We start from the raw sequence: 23,495 nt of genomic DNA on the forward strand, positions 1-23,495 counted from the left end.
AGTACTTAGTAATGCAGCCCCGTGTAAGTGTATGTGAGGTATATTGAGTTTTTGGTGTGTCAGAATCTAGAACTTTCCTGGTTTCTTTTACCCAGGTCTTGGATAGTTAAGTAGGAAATGATCCTAGGTCCTTTTTGTGTAAGTCCACTTTAGCCTAAAATTCTCCAACCAAATAAATAAATCCTTTGATTCAAATATTTGAGCCTTAATAGACCAATTTTGTTGTATACACCTATTTTACCTTCCCGTTTACCTTATAATGAACCTGTTTAGCCCTGGTCCTTTGTGGACACTGTGCACCTTAACTCAGGTAAATTACCTAAGTTGATGGTGGCTATTATAGGGATGCATAGGAGAAAACAAGTATGAGGAAAGTGTGTAGAAGGAAAATAGTTCAAATTTGAGCAGGTGTGGTGTAAATAAAATAAAGAAAAGTGCAATGAAAGGAAAAATAAAAAGAAAAGAAAAATAAAAGTTAGAAAACCACACCTTACCAAATTAGAATATGCTTAAAAGAAAAAAGGAGACATAAGGGTGGAAATTAAAAGGCAAGAATGGAAAATTAAATGGACCCCAAGAAACACATAGTTCTAGGAGGCTTAGTCACTAAATAAATCCCAAAAGATATCATACCATCCCCAAGCCTATGTAACAAGCCGAATAAAGTCCTATAGTGATCTTATTATGACTATCTAAAAACATAGGAAAAGAGAATAAGGGAAAGCCTATGGTATTTTGTATACATTAGTGATACTTCTTTGTGAGTGAGAGTCATTTGTTATATCCCAAAATAAATTGATGTATCTTTATTAATAGTGAATGGGATTTCTTTGACTGTGAGCACACATGGGTTATGTTGCTAGGTTTCTAGATTGTTTGATAAATATAATTTGTATGTATAACCAGTTGTCTATTGCTAATGTAATGCCATCATTAGATTCCCTCATGTTTCCATGTGTTTTAATTCATTATACGTAGTTTGAGTTTTAAAATTAGAAGTAAGAGGGGAACAATTAGATTGAAATCGAGTTCAAAATCACTGCCATGGATAGCTTAAGATCCTCTTATTTAAGCATCGTCTCTGTATCCAAATATTGTGTTTGGTTTTATTTGCTTGAGGACATACAAAAGTTTAAGTTGAGGGTGTTGATGTGTAGTGGAAACACGACACTTTTGATGCTTAAAATTGTGAATTTATTCATGAACTTAGGATATTTTGTTAGATATGATGCACTTTGGTGTATATTTCAGGTAAAACAACTCTACTACAGTGTTTAAAAGATAAGATAAGAAAATAACCTAGAAAAGACAAACTCTAACCACGATACGAGTCAACTTATGTGTCATAAACATCTAATATAACTCGTATGCGGAGTTGTATGCATAATAAAACCAAAAGACAATCTGAAGAGCTAAGTATGGGGAAGATACAACTCAAGTATCCAAGTCGTAAACTTGGATATGAGTCATACAGAGAAGTCATAAGCATAATAGAACCTAAGATACTACTTAAGAGTTGAAGTCTTAAAAGTATACGAGTCAAAAGTCATAGTATGACTTATATGGGGAAGTCGTATACAAATCAGTGTTCAAAGCTTGGAAAGACAAAAGTCCCAGGTGGATATAAATGAAGGACATGAGTTGTACACTCAGGTACAAATCATAAGCAAAAGTCATATGCTGAATAGAAAGTTGAAGCCTTGGGAGAAAAGACACTGGAATGGATACGAGAAGGAAGGGTATGACTCGTATGATATCGATACGAGTGAAGAGCGAGTCGTACTAATTTCCAACATAACTTTACCTTTCATATTTTTATGTTATTTTGAGATACTATAAATATCTTATGGTTTACCTTTTATTAGGTTACATATTCTTCTCATAGGATATAATACTTTACATACTTATACAATCACTCATGAGATTTTGTTTTCAATTAAAGACTTTGGAGTTTATTCATCTTATTCCTGTTCAATAAATTTTATGTGTTCTTAATTGATAATCATGGTTTCTTGCACAAACATGAGCGACTAATTTCCGTAACTATGGTTGTGTGAACCCTGGAAGATTAACTATGTAAAGAAAGTGTGATACTCATCTATTATAGGTTTTATGCACGTATCTTAATCTTCTTCACAATAATTAATCTCAAGTAGCTGTAGTAGCTTGAGATAGACTATATTTGCATCCATCCCTAATAACAAGTTTGTGATTAGGAAGAGAAGTTAAGACAATAATTTGGGTCTCTTCTATCTCCACCTTGTAGTCCTTGCATCTTATCTAATCACTTGAGCCTAATAAGTGAAAGTGAACTGAGGTCTTAGCAAGGAGAAATAAGGTGACCCCCTGAGTCCTAATAAGTAAAGATTAAGATTTATCTTCTTTCCTAATAAATGATTGATAATACCAATCTTGTAGACTTTACATGTAAAACAACAAAATAGTTGGGTTGATCACCAGAAAGTTACAGAGTTAACAAGCCAAGGGAAACATAAATTGCTTAAATGGATTAAAATGGTTAAATGGTAAGTTCTTGTTGTTTATGTTAGGTCTAATTGAAAGACTTTTGGAGTATAAGGGATTTCCCCAAGAAAACTTAATAATCACTTGTAGGTTAAATGGGATTCCCCCAAGTCAACTTAATAATGTAATCTATGTGTACATAGGAATCCCTTTACTTCAAAAGGATTGCTAAGGACATTTCTTGTAAGCTATAGTTGGTATGACGATACCACTACTTATAAACTTAGTTAATAATAAATGGAATGGTGGTTTGATTTTATGGTAATGGTTTTAATTAGGCAATAATGGTGAGATGTGATAGCTAACTGTGAAGGTGTAAGTCCAATAGACGAATATTGGAAAATCATATTTCCAATATGAGGATTGGTTATGGAGACCATATATGACACTTATGCGATAAATGAAAATCCCTTAAGTACACTTGTACATATGTATCATGGAGAGAGAAGGGTACTTGGGAATCCCCTACTCCAATGGTATCTCCAGTTCATGCGGCTACATATATTGAGGCCTGTTCAGAGGGTTACAGTGGACCCATATAGCCCGTAAGTGGATGTAGGATGGTAAAGCTACACATATATAGCATAATGGTTTTAAAGGCATGCTAAACCTAGTTCTCTTTTCCAATATAGTTATATAAGTATGTATGGTTATGAATACATATAGTTGGTTTACTTTGATTTAAAAGATGGTATTATTTTATCCTTATCTTGAGTACTTTTTATAGTTCACCCACTAACTTATCTTTGGGCGGCTGTATCACCATGCAATGCAAGAATCAGCCATTCTACTCCTCCTAATTAGTGATTAGAATTGAGATCAGCTATTGCATTAATATGGTGATCTTTCATACTTTAAAAGTCTCCATTTCATATCATAGATGTCTTTACATACTTTAGTTAATTCGTGGATATTGGTTTTGGATATGGTTGGGGGCATGTCCCAATTGGATATTATTTTTCTTTTGGTTCAGAGCTTTATGGAACTACTATGTGTTTGAATGGATAGTGTCGGTATTGGTTCCAACCTTAGTATTGGCATTGGTATTAGGGTTGATACCATTTGACTGAATTTATGATTGTTCCATCCTTTTATGTTATATTATAGATAGGAACTTGGTTATTATTTTGGTTATGGTATAGTTATTGGTTGGGTCTTGGATGGTTGGACTCACTTGGGTTAGTCAAGATCATAGACCTATCCCAAAGCCTGGGTTGATATAAATATGCTATCTTATTATATGTTCAAACTTCATCTGACATAGGGTTTATACTTGTTTGTTGGGTTGGGTATTAGGGGTAGTCATCGATCCCGATTAGAATTGAAATGCCCATTATGACAAGGCCCCTATTTAGGTCGTGTCAATTTGGTATCAGATCTTTAATTTTATGGTCAATTGGGAGTCCACAAAGCCATGTTGAGTAAAGTCTCTTTTAAGGGTGTGTAGAGAACTGCACTCATTAGGGAAAGGCTACAAGGCATTTAGGAACTGTTTCTCTTCTTTGTGTTTTATTTTCAAGCTTGGAGTCTAAGGTCTTGGATTAATCTAAGTTTTATTTTCTTGTCTTTCAGATTATGCCTCGATGATCTAAAGCTTATGGAAACTCCTCTGTCCTAACTATGGAAAATATTTATGGGATATGTTTTACTCAGCGGATCAATACTCAGTCTAGGGGTCCAGTCCCTGATATTTTTGGAGTTCCACCAATTCCTTCTAGTCCTTCTTAGGTTGACGTAGTGAATGCGAAGTTTCATTAGTTAATTCATATGATTGCTTAGTTGGTGGCTTCTCATACAAAGTGTGGTGCATCTTCTATTCCATCTTCTGAGGCCACAAAGGCTGACCAATTTCTAAGGTTGAGTCCTCTAACTTTTACTGGTGCTAAGGTTAAGAAAGATTCTCAAGGTTTTCTGGATGAGATGGAAAATATATTTAGGGTCATATAGGCCATGAATATGAACGGGGTGAATTTTACTGCCTATCAGCTAAAGGATACGGTATTCCAAGGGTACGAGAAATGGGATCAGGCAAGGGGTGACATTAAGGAGTCATCTCTGTGGGAGACTTTCTCCAATGCTTTTTTGGATAGCTTTTTTCCTCATGAATTGAGGGAAGTGAAAGTAGAGGAATTTATTAACCTGAAATAAGGGAAGATATCGGTCAAAGAGTATGCCTTAAAATTTTACCAATTATCTAGGTATGCTCCAAAATTGGTATCTGATTTGAGGATCAAGATGAGAACGTTCACTTTAAGACTGTCTTGTGAGTTGATCCTTTTAAGTATTACTACATTGTTGATCAAGGACATGGAAATATCTAGGTTGGTTGTTCATATGTAACAGGTGGAGAAGGAGAAAATAAAGTAGGATAAGGTTGGGGAAAGGTAGGGTAAGAGGTTTAGGTTCTCTGAGTAGGGTGGACAATAATAAAGTGGTTGAGATGGTGGTAAGTTGCCTATGAAAAATTAGGGAAGTTCTATTTCTTTCTCTACAATGTGTGCTCCTTACCCAAAGCCGATAGGTGATATGAGTCAGTTGGGTGGTGATAACTTCTGGGCACAGGGTACCTAATCTAAGTATAGTGGGGCTTAGTCGGCCTCATCATGTCCTCCTTGCAGGTTATGTGGTCGGTTACTTCAAGGTTTTCTTGATGAAGGAAGGGATAGGTGCTTTAAATAGGGTCAATCAGGCCATCTGCTTAGAAATTATTTGGTCGGTAAAGTTGCTTCAGGAGCAAGCAAAGTTCCAGTTGCCTCTTCATCTACTCCCGCACCAAAGGGTGCTGCTTCTACATTTATTTCTACTTCTGATACCGACACATACCAAAATAGGTTATATGCTCTTGCTACCCAATAGAAGTCTGAGGCATCACCTGATGTCGTGACTGGTATATTACAACTTTTTTTCTCATGACGTGTATTATTTACTTGATCCGGGGTCCACTTTTTCTCATGTGACTCCATTTGTGGTTGTGTATTTTGGTTTTGATCCTGAGGTTATTTTGGATCCTTTTTCTATTTCTATCCGGGTAGGTCACTCTGTGGTTGCTAAAAAAGTCTATAAGGGGTGTGTAGTATCTATTGGTAGTAAATACATTGGTGGATTTGTTCGAATTAAATATGGTGGATCATTATATTATTCTAGGTATGGATTGGTTACATTCGTGCTACGTATCCTTAGATTTTCAAACCCTTAGGGTTGTCTTTAAGTTTCCTGGGGAGAGTTATTAAATAAGAGGGTAGTTCCCTAGATCCTAAGGGGAAGTTTATATCATATCTCAGAGCTCAGAGGTTAATTTCTAAATGGTGTCTCTATCATTTAGTCTGAGTTAAAGATTCTAAGTTAGAAGTTCCTTCTTTACATTTGGTTCTGGTGGTAAATGAGTTTCCTAAGGTCTTTTCGAATGATCTTCTTGGTGTTCCTCCAGATAGGGATATGGAGTTTGGGATTGATTTGGTTCCAGACACTCGTCCGATATCTGTTCATCCTTATAGAATGGCTCCAACTGAGTTAAGGGAATTCAAGGAGAAACTTAAGGATCTTTTGGATAAGGGTTTCATCCATCCTAGTGTGTCCATATGGGGTGCGACAGTGTTATTTGTGCATAAAAAGAATGGTTCCCTTTGAATGTTTATTGACTTTTTGCAGTTGAATAGAGTGATAGTCTAGAACAAGTATCCTCTTCCAAGGATAGATAACTTGTTTGATCAGTTACAAGGTGCCAAATTCTTTTCAAAGATAGATCTTTGATCTGCGTATCATCAACTTAATATTAGGGTGGTGGATATCCCTAAGACAACTTTTTGTTCTTGGTATGGGTACTTTTAGTTCTTTATTATGTCATTTGGTTTGACCAATGCCTCAGCGACATTCATGGATTTGATGAATAGGGTATTTCATCAATTTTTGGAGCTGTTTGTTATTGTGTTTATTCATGACATCCTGGTATATTCTAAGAGAGGTGGATTATGCCAATCACCTCCGTGTGGAGTTTCAAACATTAAAAGAGCAGTAGTTGTACGGAAAATTCTTGAAATGTGAATTCTAGTTGAAAGCTGTCACTTTTCTGGGTCATATTATTTATAGTGAGGGAATCATGGTGGATCTACAAAAGGTGGCGGTGGTTAAGAAGTGTCCTAGAACCATGACTCCAACCGACATTTTGAACTTCTTAGGTTTAGCTGGGTACTATAGGAGGTTTGTGGAATGTTTTTGGACGATAGCTGACCCATTGAGTATGTTGACTCAAAAGAAGGTAAGGTTCTCTTGGTCAGATGCTTGTGAGGGTATTTTCAAGAAGCTAAAGGATAAGCTAACTTTGGCTCTGCTTTTGACTTTTCCTGAAGACAATGAGGAGTTTGTGGTTTATTGTAATGTGTCCCGAGTTGGACTTAGTTACATTCTGATAAATCATGGGAAGGTGATTGCCTATGGTTTTTGGTAGTTAAAGGTACATGAGTGGAATTATCTTACTCTTGATTTTCAGCTATTATTGGTGGTGTTTGTGTTTAAAATCTAGCAACACTATTTTATGGGGAGCACATGGACATCATTCGTGATCATAAGAGTCTACAGTATGTGTTCACTCAGAAGGAGGTTAACCTTAAAAAGAAGAGATGGCTTGAGCTTCTCAACGACTATGACATAAGTCTTCACTATCTCTAGGTAAGGCTAATGTTGTTGCTGATGCTCTTAGTAGGTTGTCCATAGGGTGTTTAGCTTATGTGGATAAGGAGAGGCAGGAGCTGATGAAAGATATTCACTGCTTGGCAAATCTTAGAGTTCGTCTTTTGGAATCCAAGGATTGTGTTGTGTTGGTACATGAAGTGGTTCGATTGTCTTTTGGTGCAAAGATCAAGGAGAATCAAAGGCTAGATCTTGTGTTGATGAAAATCAAGGGTGATGTAGGTGGGCAAAAGGTAATGGTATTTGAGATCATCGGTGATGGTACCTTATGATACCAAGGGAGGTTATGTGTTCCAAACATCAATGGTTTGAGAGAAAGGGTATTAGCTGAGGCTTATAAATCATGCTGAGATTATGATATGGTATGGGACTGATGGATTCTTAGTTATCGCAAAGTAATCAGTAAATTATACTTATATGGTGGTACTTTTCTTGATTGTACTCTCCAGGCTTATGGGGACCTACATGAGGTTATTTACTTTTCTTTACTTATTGGCTTACGGGGGCAAATTTAGTAGTTATAAATGTATGATTGTTATGTTATCGTCCTGGTTTTATTTATTACGCATGTACAATAATGTTGAAGGTTACTTTTAGGTTCTCCCTTTTAACTAGACTTAGCTTATGCTATCTTAGATTTTATTGTGTTTATAGCTTGATTTTTCTCAGTCGGTCGATGATACCTACTGAGTACCCATGGTTTTGTATTCATATAACACTTCTGTACCCTTTTGGTATAGATCCGAGTACTAGTTGTTGCTGCTGATTTGATGATCATACAAAGTTGATTTTGGAGATTGGGTAAGCTCTTGGAGCCAGAGTTATCCTTTTTCATTCTGTTTACCTATGCCCGGTCTCTCATTTTAGAGAGGAATTATCTTTTTCTATTTATTACTCATAGTTCTTTTGTAGTATCTCTTATATTGATATTACAGAGTCTTGGAATATTTGTTGGTTTCTATCCATCTATTAAACATTGATGACTGTATTATTGTATTTTGATTCTCTAATTGTGAATTTTTTGATTTCAGTCTATGTTCCCACTAAGTTAGCCCATTGTATTCTGCTCTGGGCTATGGTTCAGCTTACCTACTGGCGAGATAGAGTAGGTACCATCATGAATCATAAATTGGGCTGCGACAAATTAGTATCAAAGCCTAGGTTTCACTGGTATTGTTGGTATAAGAGCAAGTGTCTAGTGAAGTCTCGCATATCAGAACAATAACATTTGTTTTTTTATCTTCAAGAGGCTACCAGACATTCTCAGTAGTTTTTCACATCCGTAACTCATTTTTCCCTAAAAGACTTAGTTGGTTTCTAAAGTATTTCTTTGGTTTCACTCTTTTACATATGGCTAGGATGTGTTCTACATCTATACGAGATGAGGGTACCAAGAAGAAGCCTAGGGATTCTATCACTATTCTTGGCAAGGGACAGGTTGGTAAGTGGTGCAACATATAATGGTGTATTGTCTATAGATAAGAGTGTTACTGAGGCGGGGGCGCATCTTGTAGCTACAACTCCTAGAGTTGTGGTCCCTCCAATGCTGGCGATTACTTGGGGGTAGGTTCTCAACCAGTGGTTGCCCAGCATGCTATGTCTACTGAAGAGCAGAATATGTTGGCTAGATTCTTGAGATTGGCTCAGCCTAGGTTTTCTGGTGTCGGGTGAGGATACATATGAGTTTCTAATGGCTTGTGAGGATAGGTTCCATAATTTGAGTATAAAGGAGACATATTATGTGTATTACACTACTTTTAAGTTAGACTTAGTAGATAGACATTTGTGGAGAGGTAATGTTGATTACAGGCCAACTGGATCTTTTACTTTGACATGGATTCAGTACTCTTAAGATCTTCTAGGAGATGTACATGCCTCGTAGTCTTAAGGATTTTTTAAGGGATTAGTTCTAAAATTGGAGCAAGGCTCCATGTTTGAAGTGGAGTATGAGTCTCATTTTAATGAGTTTGCTAGGCATGCTGTATGTATTATGACTACTGAGTATGAGATAGTTCGTTTCTTTGTCCGAGGATTGAGACTTCCTTTTTGTATTTCTATACAGAGTTTTGTTACTGTAGGCAGGTCATTTGTTGAGTTTTTTGATCATGCTCAACTTATAAAACAGATATATCACGTGGCACAAGGGGCAGTGATAAGATGCCATATTATCAGGGTAGGTTCAGTGGGAGTCATAGTAGCTCTTAGTTCAGAGGTAGTGGTTCTTATGGTAGGTACCCTATACGTTAGCCATTTCAGCATCAGGGTTAGCCTAGTAGATTCGTTTAGGCTATGCTTCAAATTACTAATAAAGGCCAGTCTAGCTCTACTGATCATCCTGGCCAGGGTCGTGGTCAGTCTTTGGGGGGTTTGTCTTCTGGATATTCTAGTTGTAGTTATTATTCTGAGTCAGCCGAATCTTCTGGTTTTAGTCCAGTGCCTAGGGAATGTTAGGTTTGTGGAGCTTTTGGTCTCTTCTAAAGGGAGTTCCCCAGTTGTGGGATGATTATTCATTCCTCTCAGAGTGTACTGACTATTATGGAAGTTTATCCCTAGCTAGAGGTGGTATGCATGGTTGTAGGGGTGGTCCCTAGGGTACTCATCGAGGTTTCTAGGAAGGTCAGATAGGAGGATGGTTAGGAGCTCAACCGATAGAGGGCGTGGTCCATTGTATACAGTACCTGGCAGACCTAAGACTTAGTATTCGGATGCTGTTATTACAGGTATGATTTTGGTGTGCTGTCAATCAGTTTTTGCTTTATTTAATTTAGCATCCATTTATTCATATGTGTATTCTTATTTTTATCCAAGGTTAAAGATATCTTGGGATTCATTATCTATGCCATTACATGTGTCTACTCCTGTGAGTGATTCTTTAGTAGTGAATTTAGTTTTTAGATCATGTGTTGTAATTATTAGAGATGTTGATACTCATGGTGATCTTATTATATTGGATATTGTAGATTTTGATGTGATTCTAGGTATGGACAGGTTGTCCCACCATCATATAGTCTTAGTTTTTTGCCAAGATCTTGACCTTAGCCATGCCCAGCATACCCCTAACCGTGTGGCAAGGAGCTATTAGCCATGGGCCGATGGGGACAATTTCTTACATGTGTGATAGGAGAGTTATTTCAAGGGGTTGTGAGTCTTATCTCACTTATATTCATCATGTTAGTATGGAAAGTGCATCACTTGACTCTGTTCTTGTAGTTAGTGAGTTTCCTAATGTTTTTCCTATCGATCAACCTAGCCTTCCTCTTGACCATACTATTTATTTTGTTATTGATATTGAGTTGTGCACCCGACCTATTTTTATGATGCCATACCATATGGATCCTAGCGAGCTTATAGGGCTGATTTCTCAGCTTCAGGGTCTTCTTGATGAGGGTTTAATTAGACCGAGATATTTCCTTAGGGAGCACCTGTGTTGTATGTGAGGAAGAAATATGGCTCCATGCGCATGTGTATCAATTATAGGTAGCTTAATAAGGTGACGTTCAACAACCATTATCCTATGCCTCGCATTGATGATTTGTTTGACCAACTTTAGGGGAAACAGTGTTCTCTAAGATTGATTTGAGGTTCGGTTACCATTATTTGAGGATTCAAGATAAGGATATCCCGAAGACATCGATTAGGACTCGTTATGGTCATTATGAGTTCTTAGTGATGATCTTTTGGGATGACTAATCCCCTGCCACATTTATGGATTTGATGAACCAAGTGTTTAGGCCTTATTTGGAATCATTTTTGATTGCGTTTATTGATGACATGATTATGTATTCGTGGAGTAGAAAGGAGCATATGAAACATTTGAGGATTTTGCTCCAGACAATGAGAGACCATGTGCTTTTCGCAAAATTCTCTAAGTGTGACGTTTTGCTAGAATCGGTGACATTCCCTTGGCATGTGGTGTATCATGATGGGATTATGGTAGACCCCACAATTATAGAGGCTATTCATGATTGGTCCATGCCTACATCTCTGACTGAGGTTCATATCTTTATTGGCTTGGCTGGTTATTATAGATGATTCTTTGAGGGGTTTGCTACTATTTCATCACCTATGACCAAATTGAATCAGAAGGAGGTTCCTTTTTGATGGTCCGAGGAGTATGAGCCAAGCTTCGGAAAGCTCAAGGAGTTTTTTACTTTATCTCTTATTTGGCACTTCCCGTTGAGGGTGAGGAATTCACTGTACATTGTGATTCTGTCACAACCCGATTTATGATTCCTGATGGCACCTACTAAATCCCTCCAGTAGGTAAGCCAAAATGTAACTCAGAGTTAGAAGTAATGGGTCAACTTGGTGGAAAATACCCAGCAAGCCAAATATCAACAAGCCATCTTGTATTTGACAAGGCAATATATTTTGATAAGTGTAAATCAACTGTACAGAAATCCATCCCACGATTTGGTAGAGCTAGTACAAGAGCATCTAGTAATAATACAACCCAATTCATAAAATAGTCAACATAATCCTGTCTTGAAACTAAATACTAGACATGACAGATAGAAGGAAAGAGGGGGCTCTGACTCCAAGAGCTCATCCTATCTCCGAAAAATCAACAAAGCTTGATCGTCGATCAACAATGACAACTAAAACTTGGATCTGCACCAAAAATGTGCAGAAGTGTGGTATGAGTTCTAAACCACGAGTACTTAGCAGGCATCATCGACCGACTGAGCTAAATCATGATATAAATATGCTAAAAAGAAACATAACATAACTAAGTTAACGTACAGAAGAACCTGAATCAACTCCAGCGTCGCTGTGCATAAATAGGTATATAAACAAAAATAATAGTATAACATAGCATAAAGCATCACCACACACAAACATAACTACAAAATTATCTCCCATATGCCAATTGGTGTGGAAATATAACACATTGCAAGTCCCATAAGCCTGGAAGGTACACAAAAGATAGTATAACCCAGTACCGTTATTTACAAATTTTTATTATACCACTAGAGTCCACCCACATCATGCTACATTAGCCATTTTCACATATCAGGACTTAACCAAATTAATAATTGCAATCTCACACACTGATATCATCATATTATAATAAGTATATTATCATAGCATAATAATATGCATATCCAGACTTTAAAAGGTAATATAATTATTAGCCAGACTTGAACCAGTAATTTAATTGTAGCCAAACTTGAACTAAATTATATTTAATAATTGGATTTGGATGGGTCACCCTCCGGACTTAAACCGGGTAAGTATCATCAATATTTTATCAATCTTCTAGACACGAATTGGTAAATATAATATATCAATATAATATATAGTATCATCAATAGCATAAGTAATAGCATAATCAATAGGAGTCAACCCTCACCTCAACAAACATATCCATCAAGTGTCAGAGTTTCTCAATATTACCTTAATAAGAATTTCCAAGAATTTAACAAGTGTATAAAGGTCTACAAAAACTAACATGTGTCTTAGCCTAAGGTTGGTCAAGGGCCCGCTTCTAATCCCCAAAGTTCCATTATAGGAATATTTTACCTGAACTACGGTTAAGGTATCTAAATCCACCTTTAGATTTTAAATAAGCATCACTTAGCGCTAAGATAGAAAATTTTCCTAAAATGTGTGCGACTAGGTCAATTATGCCAAATTTATGATTTCTGAATAGCCTAAATAATCCAACTAACACAAGCATTGAAATTCATCATACCAATAACTAAAACCCACCCAGAATCTAACACAATATTATAAAAATACTATGAACTAGCTTAATCTAACAAAGGTTAAAACCTATCCTACCCGGATGCTAAAGAAAGCTCAATAAATTCGCTAGATCACTGCTTTTTCCTTTCGATGAGCTTTTGCAAGATGCCAAGCTACATAAATCATATTCTAATCATCAATACAAGAATATTGATACCCATATTTCATTATTATGATTCGGGTCCAAAAATTATGCCAAAATCTCGTGTAGGCCCTATTTATGGAAAATAACATTTTTGAAACCAACCTAACATTCCCTCACGCTCAAGGAGTCATTACCCTATAAATAGGTGAAATTCAAGATAATCTGGGGATAAAATCAAGCCCCTAAGGTTTTCGGTTTTGGACAAGAAATAGGAAAATCTATCATAAAATTAGATGAATCTTACCTCAATTCCGAAGGAGAATCGCATAAGTAATCAATATCTAAGCCTCCAAATCACCCAGATGAGTTACTCTCAAGCTTTCTCAGTGATTAGGGTTTCTCTCTCTAGAGAATAGATGAAGAAATTACACAAACAATCTAAAATGAGGTATTTATACCCTTTCCAAGTGCTCAGGTATCACTTTCGCAACTTGACTATCACTATCGCAATACAAGGCAACAGACACGGAAATCACGATCGGGATAATTCCCCTATGCAATTGCCATATGGTGCACATGGTAAATTTTGCTTCACGATCATAATTTATGCATGCGATCAAAATTCTTAGTAAATCTCCCTTCGTAATCATGATTTATTGTCTACGAGCGCGGTTGTACCAAAAACCTCATGCACCAAAAACCTCATGAACCAGTACCTAAGTTTGGAATGGACTTCAATCGGGTGCTCGAGATTCGTTCAGAATTCCATATACACAAATGAACTATGTAACCATACCAATTTCAAAGTTACAAAGTTCATAGAAAAATCAAAATTTCCATTCGAGGTCTTTTTGACAAAATATGGGTCCCACACCCAATTTCCAATTTCTTAACTTTTTGACCTATAGGTCGAAATGTGCCCAAGTTCCTTGGGACAAAAAAAAGGTCCACCCAACCTAAAATCAATGTTTTGGAGCTGTTGAAGTAGTCAAAATTTGAATTTGAGGTCATTTAACTAATGCTTTTGCTCGGTGGCCATTTGGAACCAACTAAGACTTCAATATGGGAAATTGGTTCTAAAAACCAAATGAACTGCCCGGTAAAATTTTTGTCAGTCCCTGAAAGTCATAAATGACTTGGGGTAGCTATTGAAAAGCTCTAATGGTGAAAAAAACAAAGATAGAGAAAATAACCTGAAGGGTCATTAAAAAATCCACTACTAAAGGAACTTTCGTCCCTGAAAGTTAAGGATTAGGATATACCTGAAGTCTCGAACAGGTGATGATACTGGGTTCGCATCCCACTCTTGATATCCCATATAGCCTCATCTACTGTGAAGTGCCTCCATTGAATCTTAACTATAGGAATCTCTCTAGTGCATAATCGCCTGACATACCTAGCCAAAATAAGAACCGACTCCTCCATGAAGGTCAACTGCTCATCTAACTAAACTGAGTCCCATCTATGCACATGATATGGATCTAGAATGTATTGACACAACATGGAAACATGGTAAACTTGATGGACAACAGTAAAATCTAGAGGTAAAGCTAACTCGTAAGTCACCTCAATAACAGTGCAAAGAATTTCTAAAGGTCCAATATATCAAGGACCGAGTGTAGCGCCTAAGCGCACACACAAGTGTATGTGGTAACACAATGTAATATAGTGGCATCTTATATGAGATATGTCTATCCCTCATATAATTGTGTTAAAAACTATCCAATTATAGTTCCCTATGATGATTAACCAAGTGCTATCGTAATCAAAAGAGTTTCAAATTTAAAACTAAGAGTAAACTAAAACAATACAGAAAAGTAAAGTGCTTAGATAATAAATGATGTGAAACCCAGGGTTAATGATCTATGAACAATCATCCTACGCTGTTGAAATTCATTGGTTAGGTTACTTATATTGGCTGATGATTCACGAGGTTGATATTATGACTGGTCTTCTGAGTCTCTAGTCACATATCAAACTTAGACCCAGAACTAAATCATTGAGTGGGAATGTGAGAACTAAGTTAAATACATTCATATTTCATCTTATAAGTGAACCAAATAAGTAACTTAGGTATGTTCCTATCCTAAATGCAAATTATAACTTCATTCTGTAGAAGATTACAATCCTATTCTATTTATCCCCACGTACTATCCTCTTGTTCCTTCTTCCTGGCTCACAAGATGACTATAGATGTATTCTAAGGGTAGGTAGTCCTTAAAATAGTGATAAAAAGTATAAATAAATAATCTAATATAATAAATAATCAAAATCAAGTCAATTCATAACAACAATAATCATGTTCATTCCTTACCCTGAAAAAGGGTGTTTAGTCGCTCATGGACTTAACCATAATTACAATGATTGAATACATGTTAAATCCATAAAAAAAACCTAAGTACTAAAAAAAATCCCAATTTAAGTGTTCTCCAGCCTCTCTCAATGTTTCATGGTCGTCCAAGGTGTGTAACATAATTTTTAAGGGTCCTATTTATAGGAGGACACAAGCTGCTGATTCGAACTTAGGTCCCTGCCACACCCCTTATCGCGGTTCCTAGGGTACGTGGAATGTACTTATCATGATGAAAAATTTGAATTTTTCATTTATGATTTCCCCAATGGAGTGTTACATACCCTAATGTGATGTCTAAGCTTTGTGGCATGCTAATGACTCCAAAACGTCCTTTTTGGTAAAATCTCGTCCATCCTTTCCAAGCCTTGGGGTGTTGTTTACACTTGATTTACAGCTTATTTATCATCTATATATCATCATTATCAACTCAAAAATCATCCTATAGCATCAAAAACCATGTATTAGAGCTCAAAATTACATACATTGCAAGATGATGAACTAGAATCTTATGCTAAGAATACCAGTTTTGTGCTTTTGATCTTTAACTTAGTTTAGAATCTTAGCTTGTTTCAATTGAACCTTAAACACTATAAAAAAGTTGTTGAAAACATAATTACACATTCATACCCTTATTAACTCATTAATCACACTAGAATCCATCGATATTAACTAGAACAACACATAGCTCAAGCTAGTAACACTAGTTTTCTCGTCTAAACTCTTAAGTGACCAAATTGATTCTAAACTTTTTTGAAACACACCTTAAACATTATAATAAAGTATTTTAACTCTTCGATGAAAAATTATACAATTAAAAACTCATTAATCACACAAAAAGTTCTCAAAACAAAGCTAAACAAGCATAGATAATGATAGTTAGGTGCATAAGCCCACCTAAGATCACCACCCTACATTTAAAGCCTTGTTCATCTTCAAACAAATATTTAATCCAAGAATTATATTAAGGGAAGAATCCACACTTATAAAATATTCAAGGCACTCAAGCTATTACTATAATGACTACACATAATTCAATTCCTTACACCAAGCATGTTATAAACGATTGAAAGCTCAAGAATACTACTCCAAAACATCCTAGCCTCAAGAATTGACTCACCAAGTTGGAAAACTCATACATATTCAATCAAATACATCATATAAATCACCCAACTATAATTAAACATGTTTCCTCACCATAAGAAATTTACCCATTCAATCACATAGATACATTTTATCACAAAATGGGTATAAGAATTAAATTACGCTCACTCTCACAAAGAATTCACTAGCTACACAAGATTAACCATAGGCTTGCCCCTAGTGTAGTACTCCACTAATATCATAATGTTAGGACTTAGGATCAAATAGGTCTTTAAGGGTTGTAATGTATGCTGAAAGGCGAGTAGGAACTATTTTAGCCATGAATCTTGACTATCTTCACTAAGCGCTTTAATATATTACACTTTTCATTCAATTCACCTCTAACAACCAATTTCCTTCACTTTTGTCTGCTTATATCTTTTGGTTTGCCCTATCTCATTAAGCTCACTCATATATAATATAGGAGGGAGTACTATCTATTAATTCATATTCAGTTTTAGGACAAATTTCTTTCACTCCCAACAACAACACATCAATTGTACACACCAATAATTATTACTTTAGGGTTTCAATTTTACTTTTTCATTCCTTGATTTCCAAATCCTTAACCAAACTAATTTTTCACTAGAGCACTTAGGAGCTTCAAATCAAATTAAGGTCAATCAAAGAAAGGGATTAGGCTACATACAAGGTTACACAAGAATAAGCTAAAAGCTCAATGAGTTTAACTAGGATTATGCACAAGGGTAGGTAAAAGAGGGTATGAAACATGGATATCAAAGAAATTCCTATATCATCTCCTAAACCCACACTCTTTATTTCACTTTGCACACACACCAAGCAAGTTCTAGATATCACATGCAACAAGGAATTAAAAAACACCTCACACATATATGATACATGATTAACTCAAGAAGGATCATCATAGACTCAAACAAACAATTGCATGAATTCAACATTAAGCCAACAAGATCAAGATTTATACATTAGAGCCTAGGAGTCTCAAAAGTAATAATTCACATTATCAACAAACTCTTTTCATTTAAAACCATTCACATCATGTAATCACACATAACACTATCAAGAACATCAAACTTATTCCTATACAAAAATTTTAAAATTTACTCCTAAAGAGAAAAAGATACTGGATTCAAGGGGCGTCCCCATGAAAAATAACCGAAAAGAATAACCACGGGGTGGGTGACGTGTGCACCTACAAAACTAACAGCTATAAACTAAAAACTAAAAAAAAAAATCTTATTATAATTTTTTAAAATTTACCCAAAAACTAGAAAATAACTAAGACTTAAAGCCCTACAACATTACTTCACCCAAAACAATGGGAATTTCCTCACCCTACACTTTAAAAATCTACTTTGTCCTAAAGGTAAAATTAAAAGTAAAGATATAAATACTCCATGAGGCCTCTATGCCTAGATCGTAGCATTTGCATATATCATGAGGGCAAAGGGACCCCACACTCAGTCTTCGTCATGCTCCTTAGCTCTAGTTTCCAGTACCTAGAATTCTTATCGACCTGTGACTCAACAAAAATGAAAATTGCCTGAAGTAAAAGCTAAAAATATGAAAAATAAACACCTACAACTTGGGTTTCCTCCCAAGCAATGCCTAATTTAATGTCACAGCATGACTAAGTCAACTTATCATTTTTCTTCATTCTCTTTCTCTTACTTTAAGGCTATCTTCTCACTCATTTCTAACCTCTTGATTGATTTCTATCAGGGTCAATAGATTTCTCAATAATGGCTTTTTTAGGTTCATCAATCATCGTCACTTTGGGCTTAGGTATTGGTGGCTTGAGCAACTCAATGAGAAAGTCCGAAGAGGTATTTGGTGGATTGGGCCTCACAAACCCATACTCATCCACTTCCATTAGTGTAATCATGCATAAATATTTGTAATGGGACAATGTGTTGTGTGGTTTTTAAACATTGAAGACCACTTTTTCATAATCAACCTCATTGTGAGTATGCTCTCTCTCATATCTATCAATGCTCCTTCCGTCGCTACGAATGGACGTCCCAAGATAATTGACACCTTATTATCTTCCTTATAATCCCAAATAGTAAAATCAATAGGGATAATAAACTTACCAAGATTAATGAGAACATTCTCTATGATTCCTTCAGGACGAACTATGGTTTGGTATGCCATTTAGAGTAGCACAAAATACGATCTCTGCTTTCCCAAACCTAAAGTATTGAATATTGATAGGGGCATCAAATTGATATTTTCCCTTAAATCACTCTATGTGTGGACCTCCTTTCTTTTACCAATTTGAATAAGGATAGTAAACCTCCCAAGGTCCTTAAGCCTTTTTCGGTATCTTCTGCATTACCACAAAGCCACACTCCTTAGTGAGGGATATCGTCTTAACATCCTTCAGCTTAATTTTATTAGTTACCACATCCTTAAAGTACATATCATACTTAGCCATTCCCCTTAAACATCTAAAGTAGGAAGGTTTTATGTGAAGCTCTCCTTTGATTTTCTCAGCCTCTGTAAAAAAAAAGTGGTGGTGATCTCTCCTTCTCTGCAATATTTGACTTTAAGGACTTCCCTAAATAATCAGCAACTTTGTCTGTAACTAGTTGATGAATCAACTCTGCATGTACCTCTATATTTGTCTTTGGAGGTCTTTCGATCAACTCTTTACCACCCTCAACATGAATTCCATTACTTGTTTAGAGGTTCATTATCACTTGTCAGACTACCTTGAGGCATGGAATTTTGTGCCATTGCAATTGCGTCAACTGATTTTTCAGCTGCTTCTGAAGTAATTGCTGGTTTTTGAGTTTAACAACCATCTGTTCTTGGGTGGAAATAATCTTCTTTAATATTTTCTCTATGTTACTGGCTATGAGTTTTGTTGCTGTTGATATTGATGATTATCATTCCACGAATAATTTGGTTCCTGAGTCTGCCTCTTTTAGTTATAGGCAATGCCATAATTTAGCCTTTGCACATTGCCCACAAAATTGACCGACTCACGATTTACATCTGTAATACCCCATACTTTTTCTCTTAGCTTGAAATAATTTCAAGAATGTTAAAAAATTTCCTTGAAAGAAAAATACACTTTTGTACATGTGGTATTTTTAAGATTTTTACTTTTTTTCACGTGAAAAATTGAATTAGATTTCCAATGATACAAATTTTGTCAAAATTTGACATCAGAGGAGAAAGTCTCAGCCAAAATACAGAAGGCAGTAAAACCGCCCATATGCGATAGTGCGGCCGACGGACCGTCGGACTAGTGAAAGATCATCGCCCATGACCATCGCAGAAAGGCAGTGAGAACTACCTTTTACCTAGATATGATGGCCTCGGCTGATGGACCATCGGAGTAGCGACAAACCGTCACTTAGGCTGTCGCAAGGGAAATAGTGAGGCCACCTTCTGGATTAGGTAGAGACAGTCAGGTTAATGGACCGTCGAACTTGCGATGGACTGTCTCCCAAGCTCTTGCAGCTAAAATAGTGAGACCCCATTCTGCCTAGCAGCGACGGTCAGGGCCGATGGATAGTCAACCCAGCGACAGACCATCGCAGGTCCCGTTTAATTTTTTTTTAGTCATTTTAGTAGGGGTATTTTGGTTATTTACCACCCACTTATATATACCTAGTTATGTCTGATTTTTGCGTATTTGTTCATTGTCATTTCAATAACAACATTAGGGTTTCTCTCTGAAATTAATTCCCAAGAAAAGGAATCCAAATCTTCTCCAAGAAACTAAAAGATTCAATTCCCTCAAGTTCAGGAACCAAGAATCTTAACCCAGGTATGCATAGTGTTCATTCATGAACTCCTTTCATATATGAAGTCCAAGAATCCATTTTCCAACTTCAAGTTATGGATTTTCTTTATGATTTCATGATTGGGCTATTCTTGTTCATGTTGATAAATGAGAAATTAAATTTTACTCCATGTTGGGTGATAATTTCTATGCGAGTTTAATTATTATAGATATAGATTCACGCAAACCTATGAGTGAACCCTTGAATGATGAAATTAGAATGTGACCATGATATTTAATTGTTGTACAATGATGTTTACGTATACCATGCCTACAATATGTTTGATTTAATGCCTAAATGAAGGAAAAGTGCCTAATTAGCATGTTGTCATGAAATCCCCATGTATGTTTAAGCTTATGCCTATCACATGTTTGATGAAATGCTTCAGTAAATGCATTATGGTTATTATTATGTATCCAACCAAGTTATGCTTTGTCAGTTTTGTTTTGTCGAGTCCTGGGGGTACTTGTACCCAAAATATTAGCTATGTGCTTAGAGCCATGTCATGTTTTCATGCTCTCAGTTAAGCTATGATCCTTAGACTTCAGATTGTTTTTTAACTCAAGAAATCTCCATGATCTCATGAAGTCATTCAGTTGTCAGATATCAGTAGTATTTCATCAGTCAACGGAAGTCAGTAACTTAGTCTATGTTCAGTTTTAGAAAATCATGTTCAGTGTCTATTCATATGGGAGTAGAAGTTAGCACCGAGCGAACCCAAGGGTGGGAACTCACCTATTATATGAGGGTGTGATTCTTAGAAGCAATCCTTGTATTTCAGAACTATGTAGGCAGCATAGGTTGAGACATCATAGCCTACTATATAAGGGTAGATGAAGTAGCTTAACCTGCTATATCAGGGTTCCCACTGTTCTCATTGGAGTTACCTGTTATATTAGGGTAACTCACATGTTTTCCTTACCAGTGGTGCGGTATTGACACCCTTCCAATCAGGGCACAGATTGGACCTCAATTCAGCTATAATGCATCATTTGGGGAATGTCAGTTAGATGACTACTCCCTACAGTTTCAATATCAATATCAGTCAAGAACTTAGATAGTTTTTCAGATTTTAGGACTGTCAGATACAGTCAGTTCAGATACAGTACGAAACTCAGCTAGATCTATCTGATTCAGGACAGTTAGATACAATCACTCATGTTATCAGTTATATCAATTATCAATATGTTATGTTATCAGTATTCAGATTCAGTAATTATTTTATAACGGGATCAGTGTCAGTTATTATGTCTCATGCATGTATTCTCACGCTCGTGATAGTCAGTTTGTTATTATTATTGTTTATGCATATAAAATCCATGCATTCAGCCTACCTCACATGCATACCAGTATATTCAAAGTACTAATGCATTTGCGCTATAGTGTCTTACATCTTAGGTTCAGAGACACGAGCTCTAGAGCATCAGTAGATTCTAGATATCAGCAGTCAGAGTTAGCAGTGAGTCCTCATCCTTAGAGGACATGATTATTTCTCTGTTATCTCATTAATTAGTTTATTAGCTGGAGTTAGTTGGGGACATGCCCAATCAACTCCCTACTCAGGCAGTTCAGTCAGTTAAAGGCTTTCCAGACTATTATGTTCAGACATTTATTTTAGTTGTTTTGGGTATTTCATACCCCATTTAGATATTATGTTTTAATTCAGTTATGTCAACCTTATGGGCTTTCAGTTCATGTTTCCACATTATTCAATATATTATGCAGTATACAGGTATAGATATCAGTCATGGGTTAGCTTGTGGTCCTTTGAGGTCATGACAACGGTGTAGTATTCTGGGTACCATATTTTGGGCGTTACAAACTTGGTATCAAAGCCTAAGGTTCAATAATGTCCTAGGAAGTCCGAAAGCCGCATCTAGTAAAGTTTTGTACATAGGTGTGTTTCATGCCATATTTATGTGAAGGAGACTATAAGATGTTTTAGGAATAGTTTCCCTTCTTTCAGTATTCATGTTGTTCCAGTAAGCATAATATCAATTATCTCTCAGTCTAATCTATTTATTCTCCTTATTTCAGAACATACCTCCTAAGAGAAGAACCCAGCCTGTCCAAGAAGATCACTTTCATGAACATGTTTCTCATATGGAGTTTAGGGCTGCATTCACTACTCTTGCTCAGTCAGTTACTGCTTAGAATGAATGACCAGCTATCGTTCCAGCCAACCCAATGGCCAATTCTACTGCAGCCAGGATTCGGGACCTTACCCGAATGAATCCTTCATCCTTTCTTTGGTCTAAGATAGATGAGGACCCTCAGGATTTCCTAGATCAGGTGCAGAAGGTTACAGACATAATGGGGGTTACGTCTAGTGAGAGTGCTGAGCTAGCTGCATATTAATTGTAGGATGTGTCTCATACATAGTTCAACTAGTGGAAGTCAAAGAGGGAAGACGATGCAGGGTCAGTTGAGTGGGAGGATTTTATTTCAGCGTTTCTTTGTAGATTCTTTCCCCTAGAGCTTACAGAAGCTAAGGTGCTAGAATTCATCAACCTCAGGAAGGGAAATATGACAGTAAAAGAGTATTCTCCTAAGTTTACTCAATTAGCCAGATATGCCTTTCCTATGGTTGCAGATAGCAGGGCAAGAATGAGTGAGTTCATTTCAGGGGTGAATGATAGTGTAGTTAATGAGTGCAGGTCCTCCATGTTGAATAATGACATAACTTTAGCCAGGCTTATGAATCATACTCAGCAGATAGAGGAGCAGAAGATTAAGATGAGGAAGAAGTAGAATAAGACAACGAAGATAGGTAGTTTCAACTTTGCTTAGCCTAAGTCAGAAGGAGGAAATCGTTCTCAGTTTCATCCTAAGTTATCAATTCTAGCTCCTTCTTTAGCCAGTTCTCTAGTTCCTAAGTTCAGAGAGGGAAACAAAGATAGAGCGCCAGGCTCTAAGTCCTAAGTTAGTGTTAGCAGTACCCTGACCTATCCTCTATTCTAGACTTATGGAAAGCACCATCAAGGTATTTGCAGAGCTGGTAGTGGTATTTGTTTTGAATGTGTCAAGCCAGGCCATAGAGTCAGAGACTGTCCTCATCCAGGTCCTCAAGGTCAATATAATTGCTCCTTAGCTCAGTCCGGTTGCCCAAATCAACAGGGTGCCACCTCCAGTGCTACTAGTGGGAAACGCCAAAATTGTGTCTATGCTCTTTAGTTCTGAC

Source organism: Capsicum annuum, chromosome 5 (genome assembly GCF_002878395.1).
Source record: "Capsicum annuum cultivar UCD-10X-F1 chromosome 5, UCD10Xv1.1, whole genome shotgun sequence".
In the NCBI taxonomy this organism is placed as follows: Eukaryota; Viridiplantae; Streptophyta; class Magnoliopsida; order Solanales; family Solanaceae; genus Capsicum; species Capsicum annuum.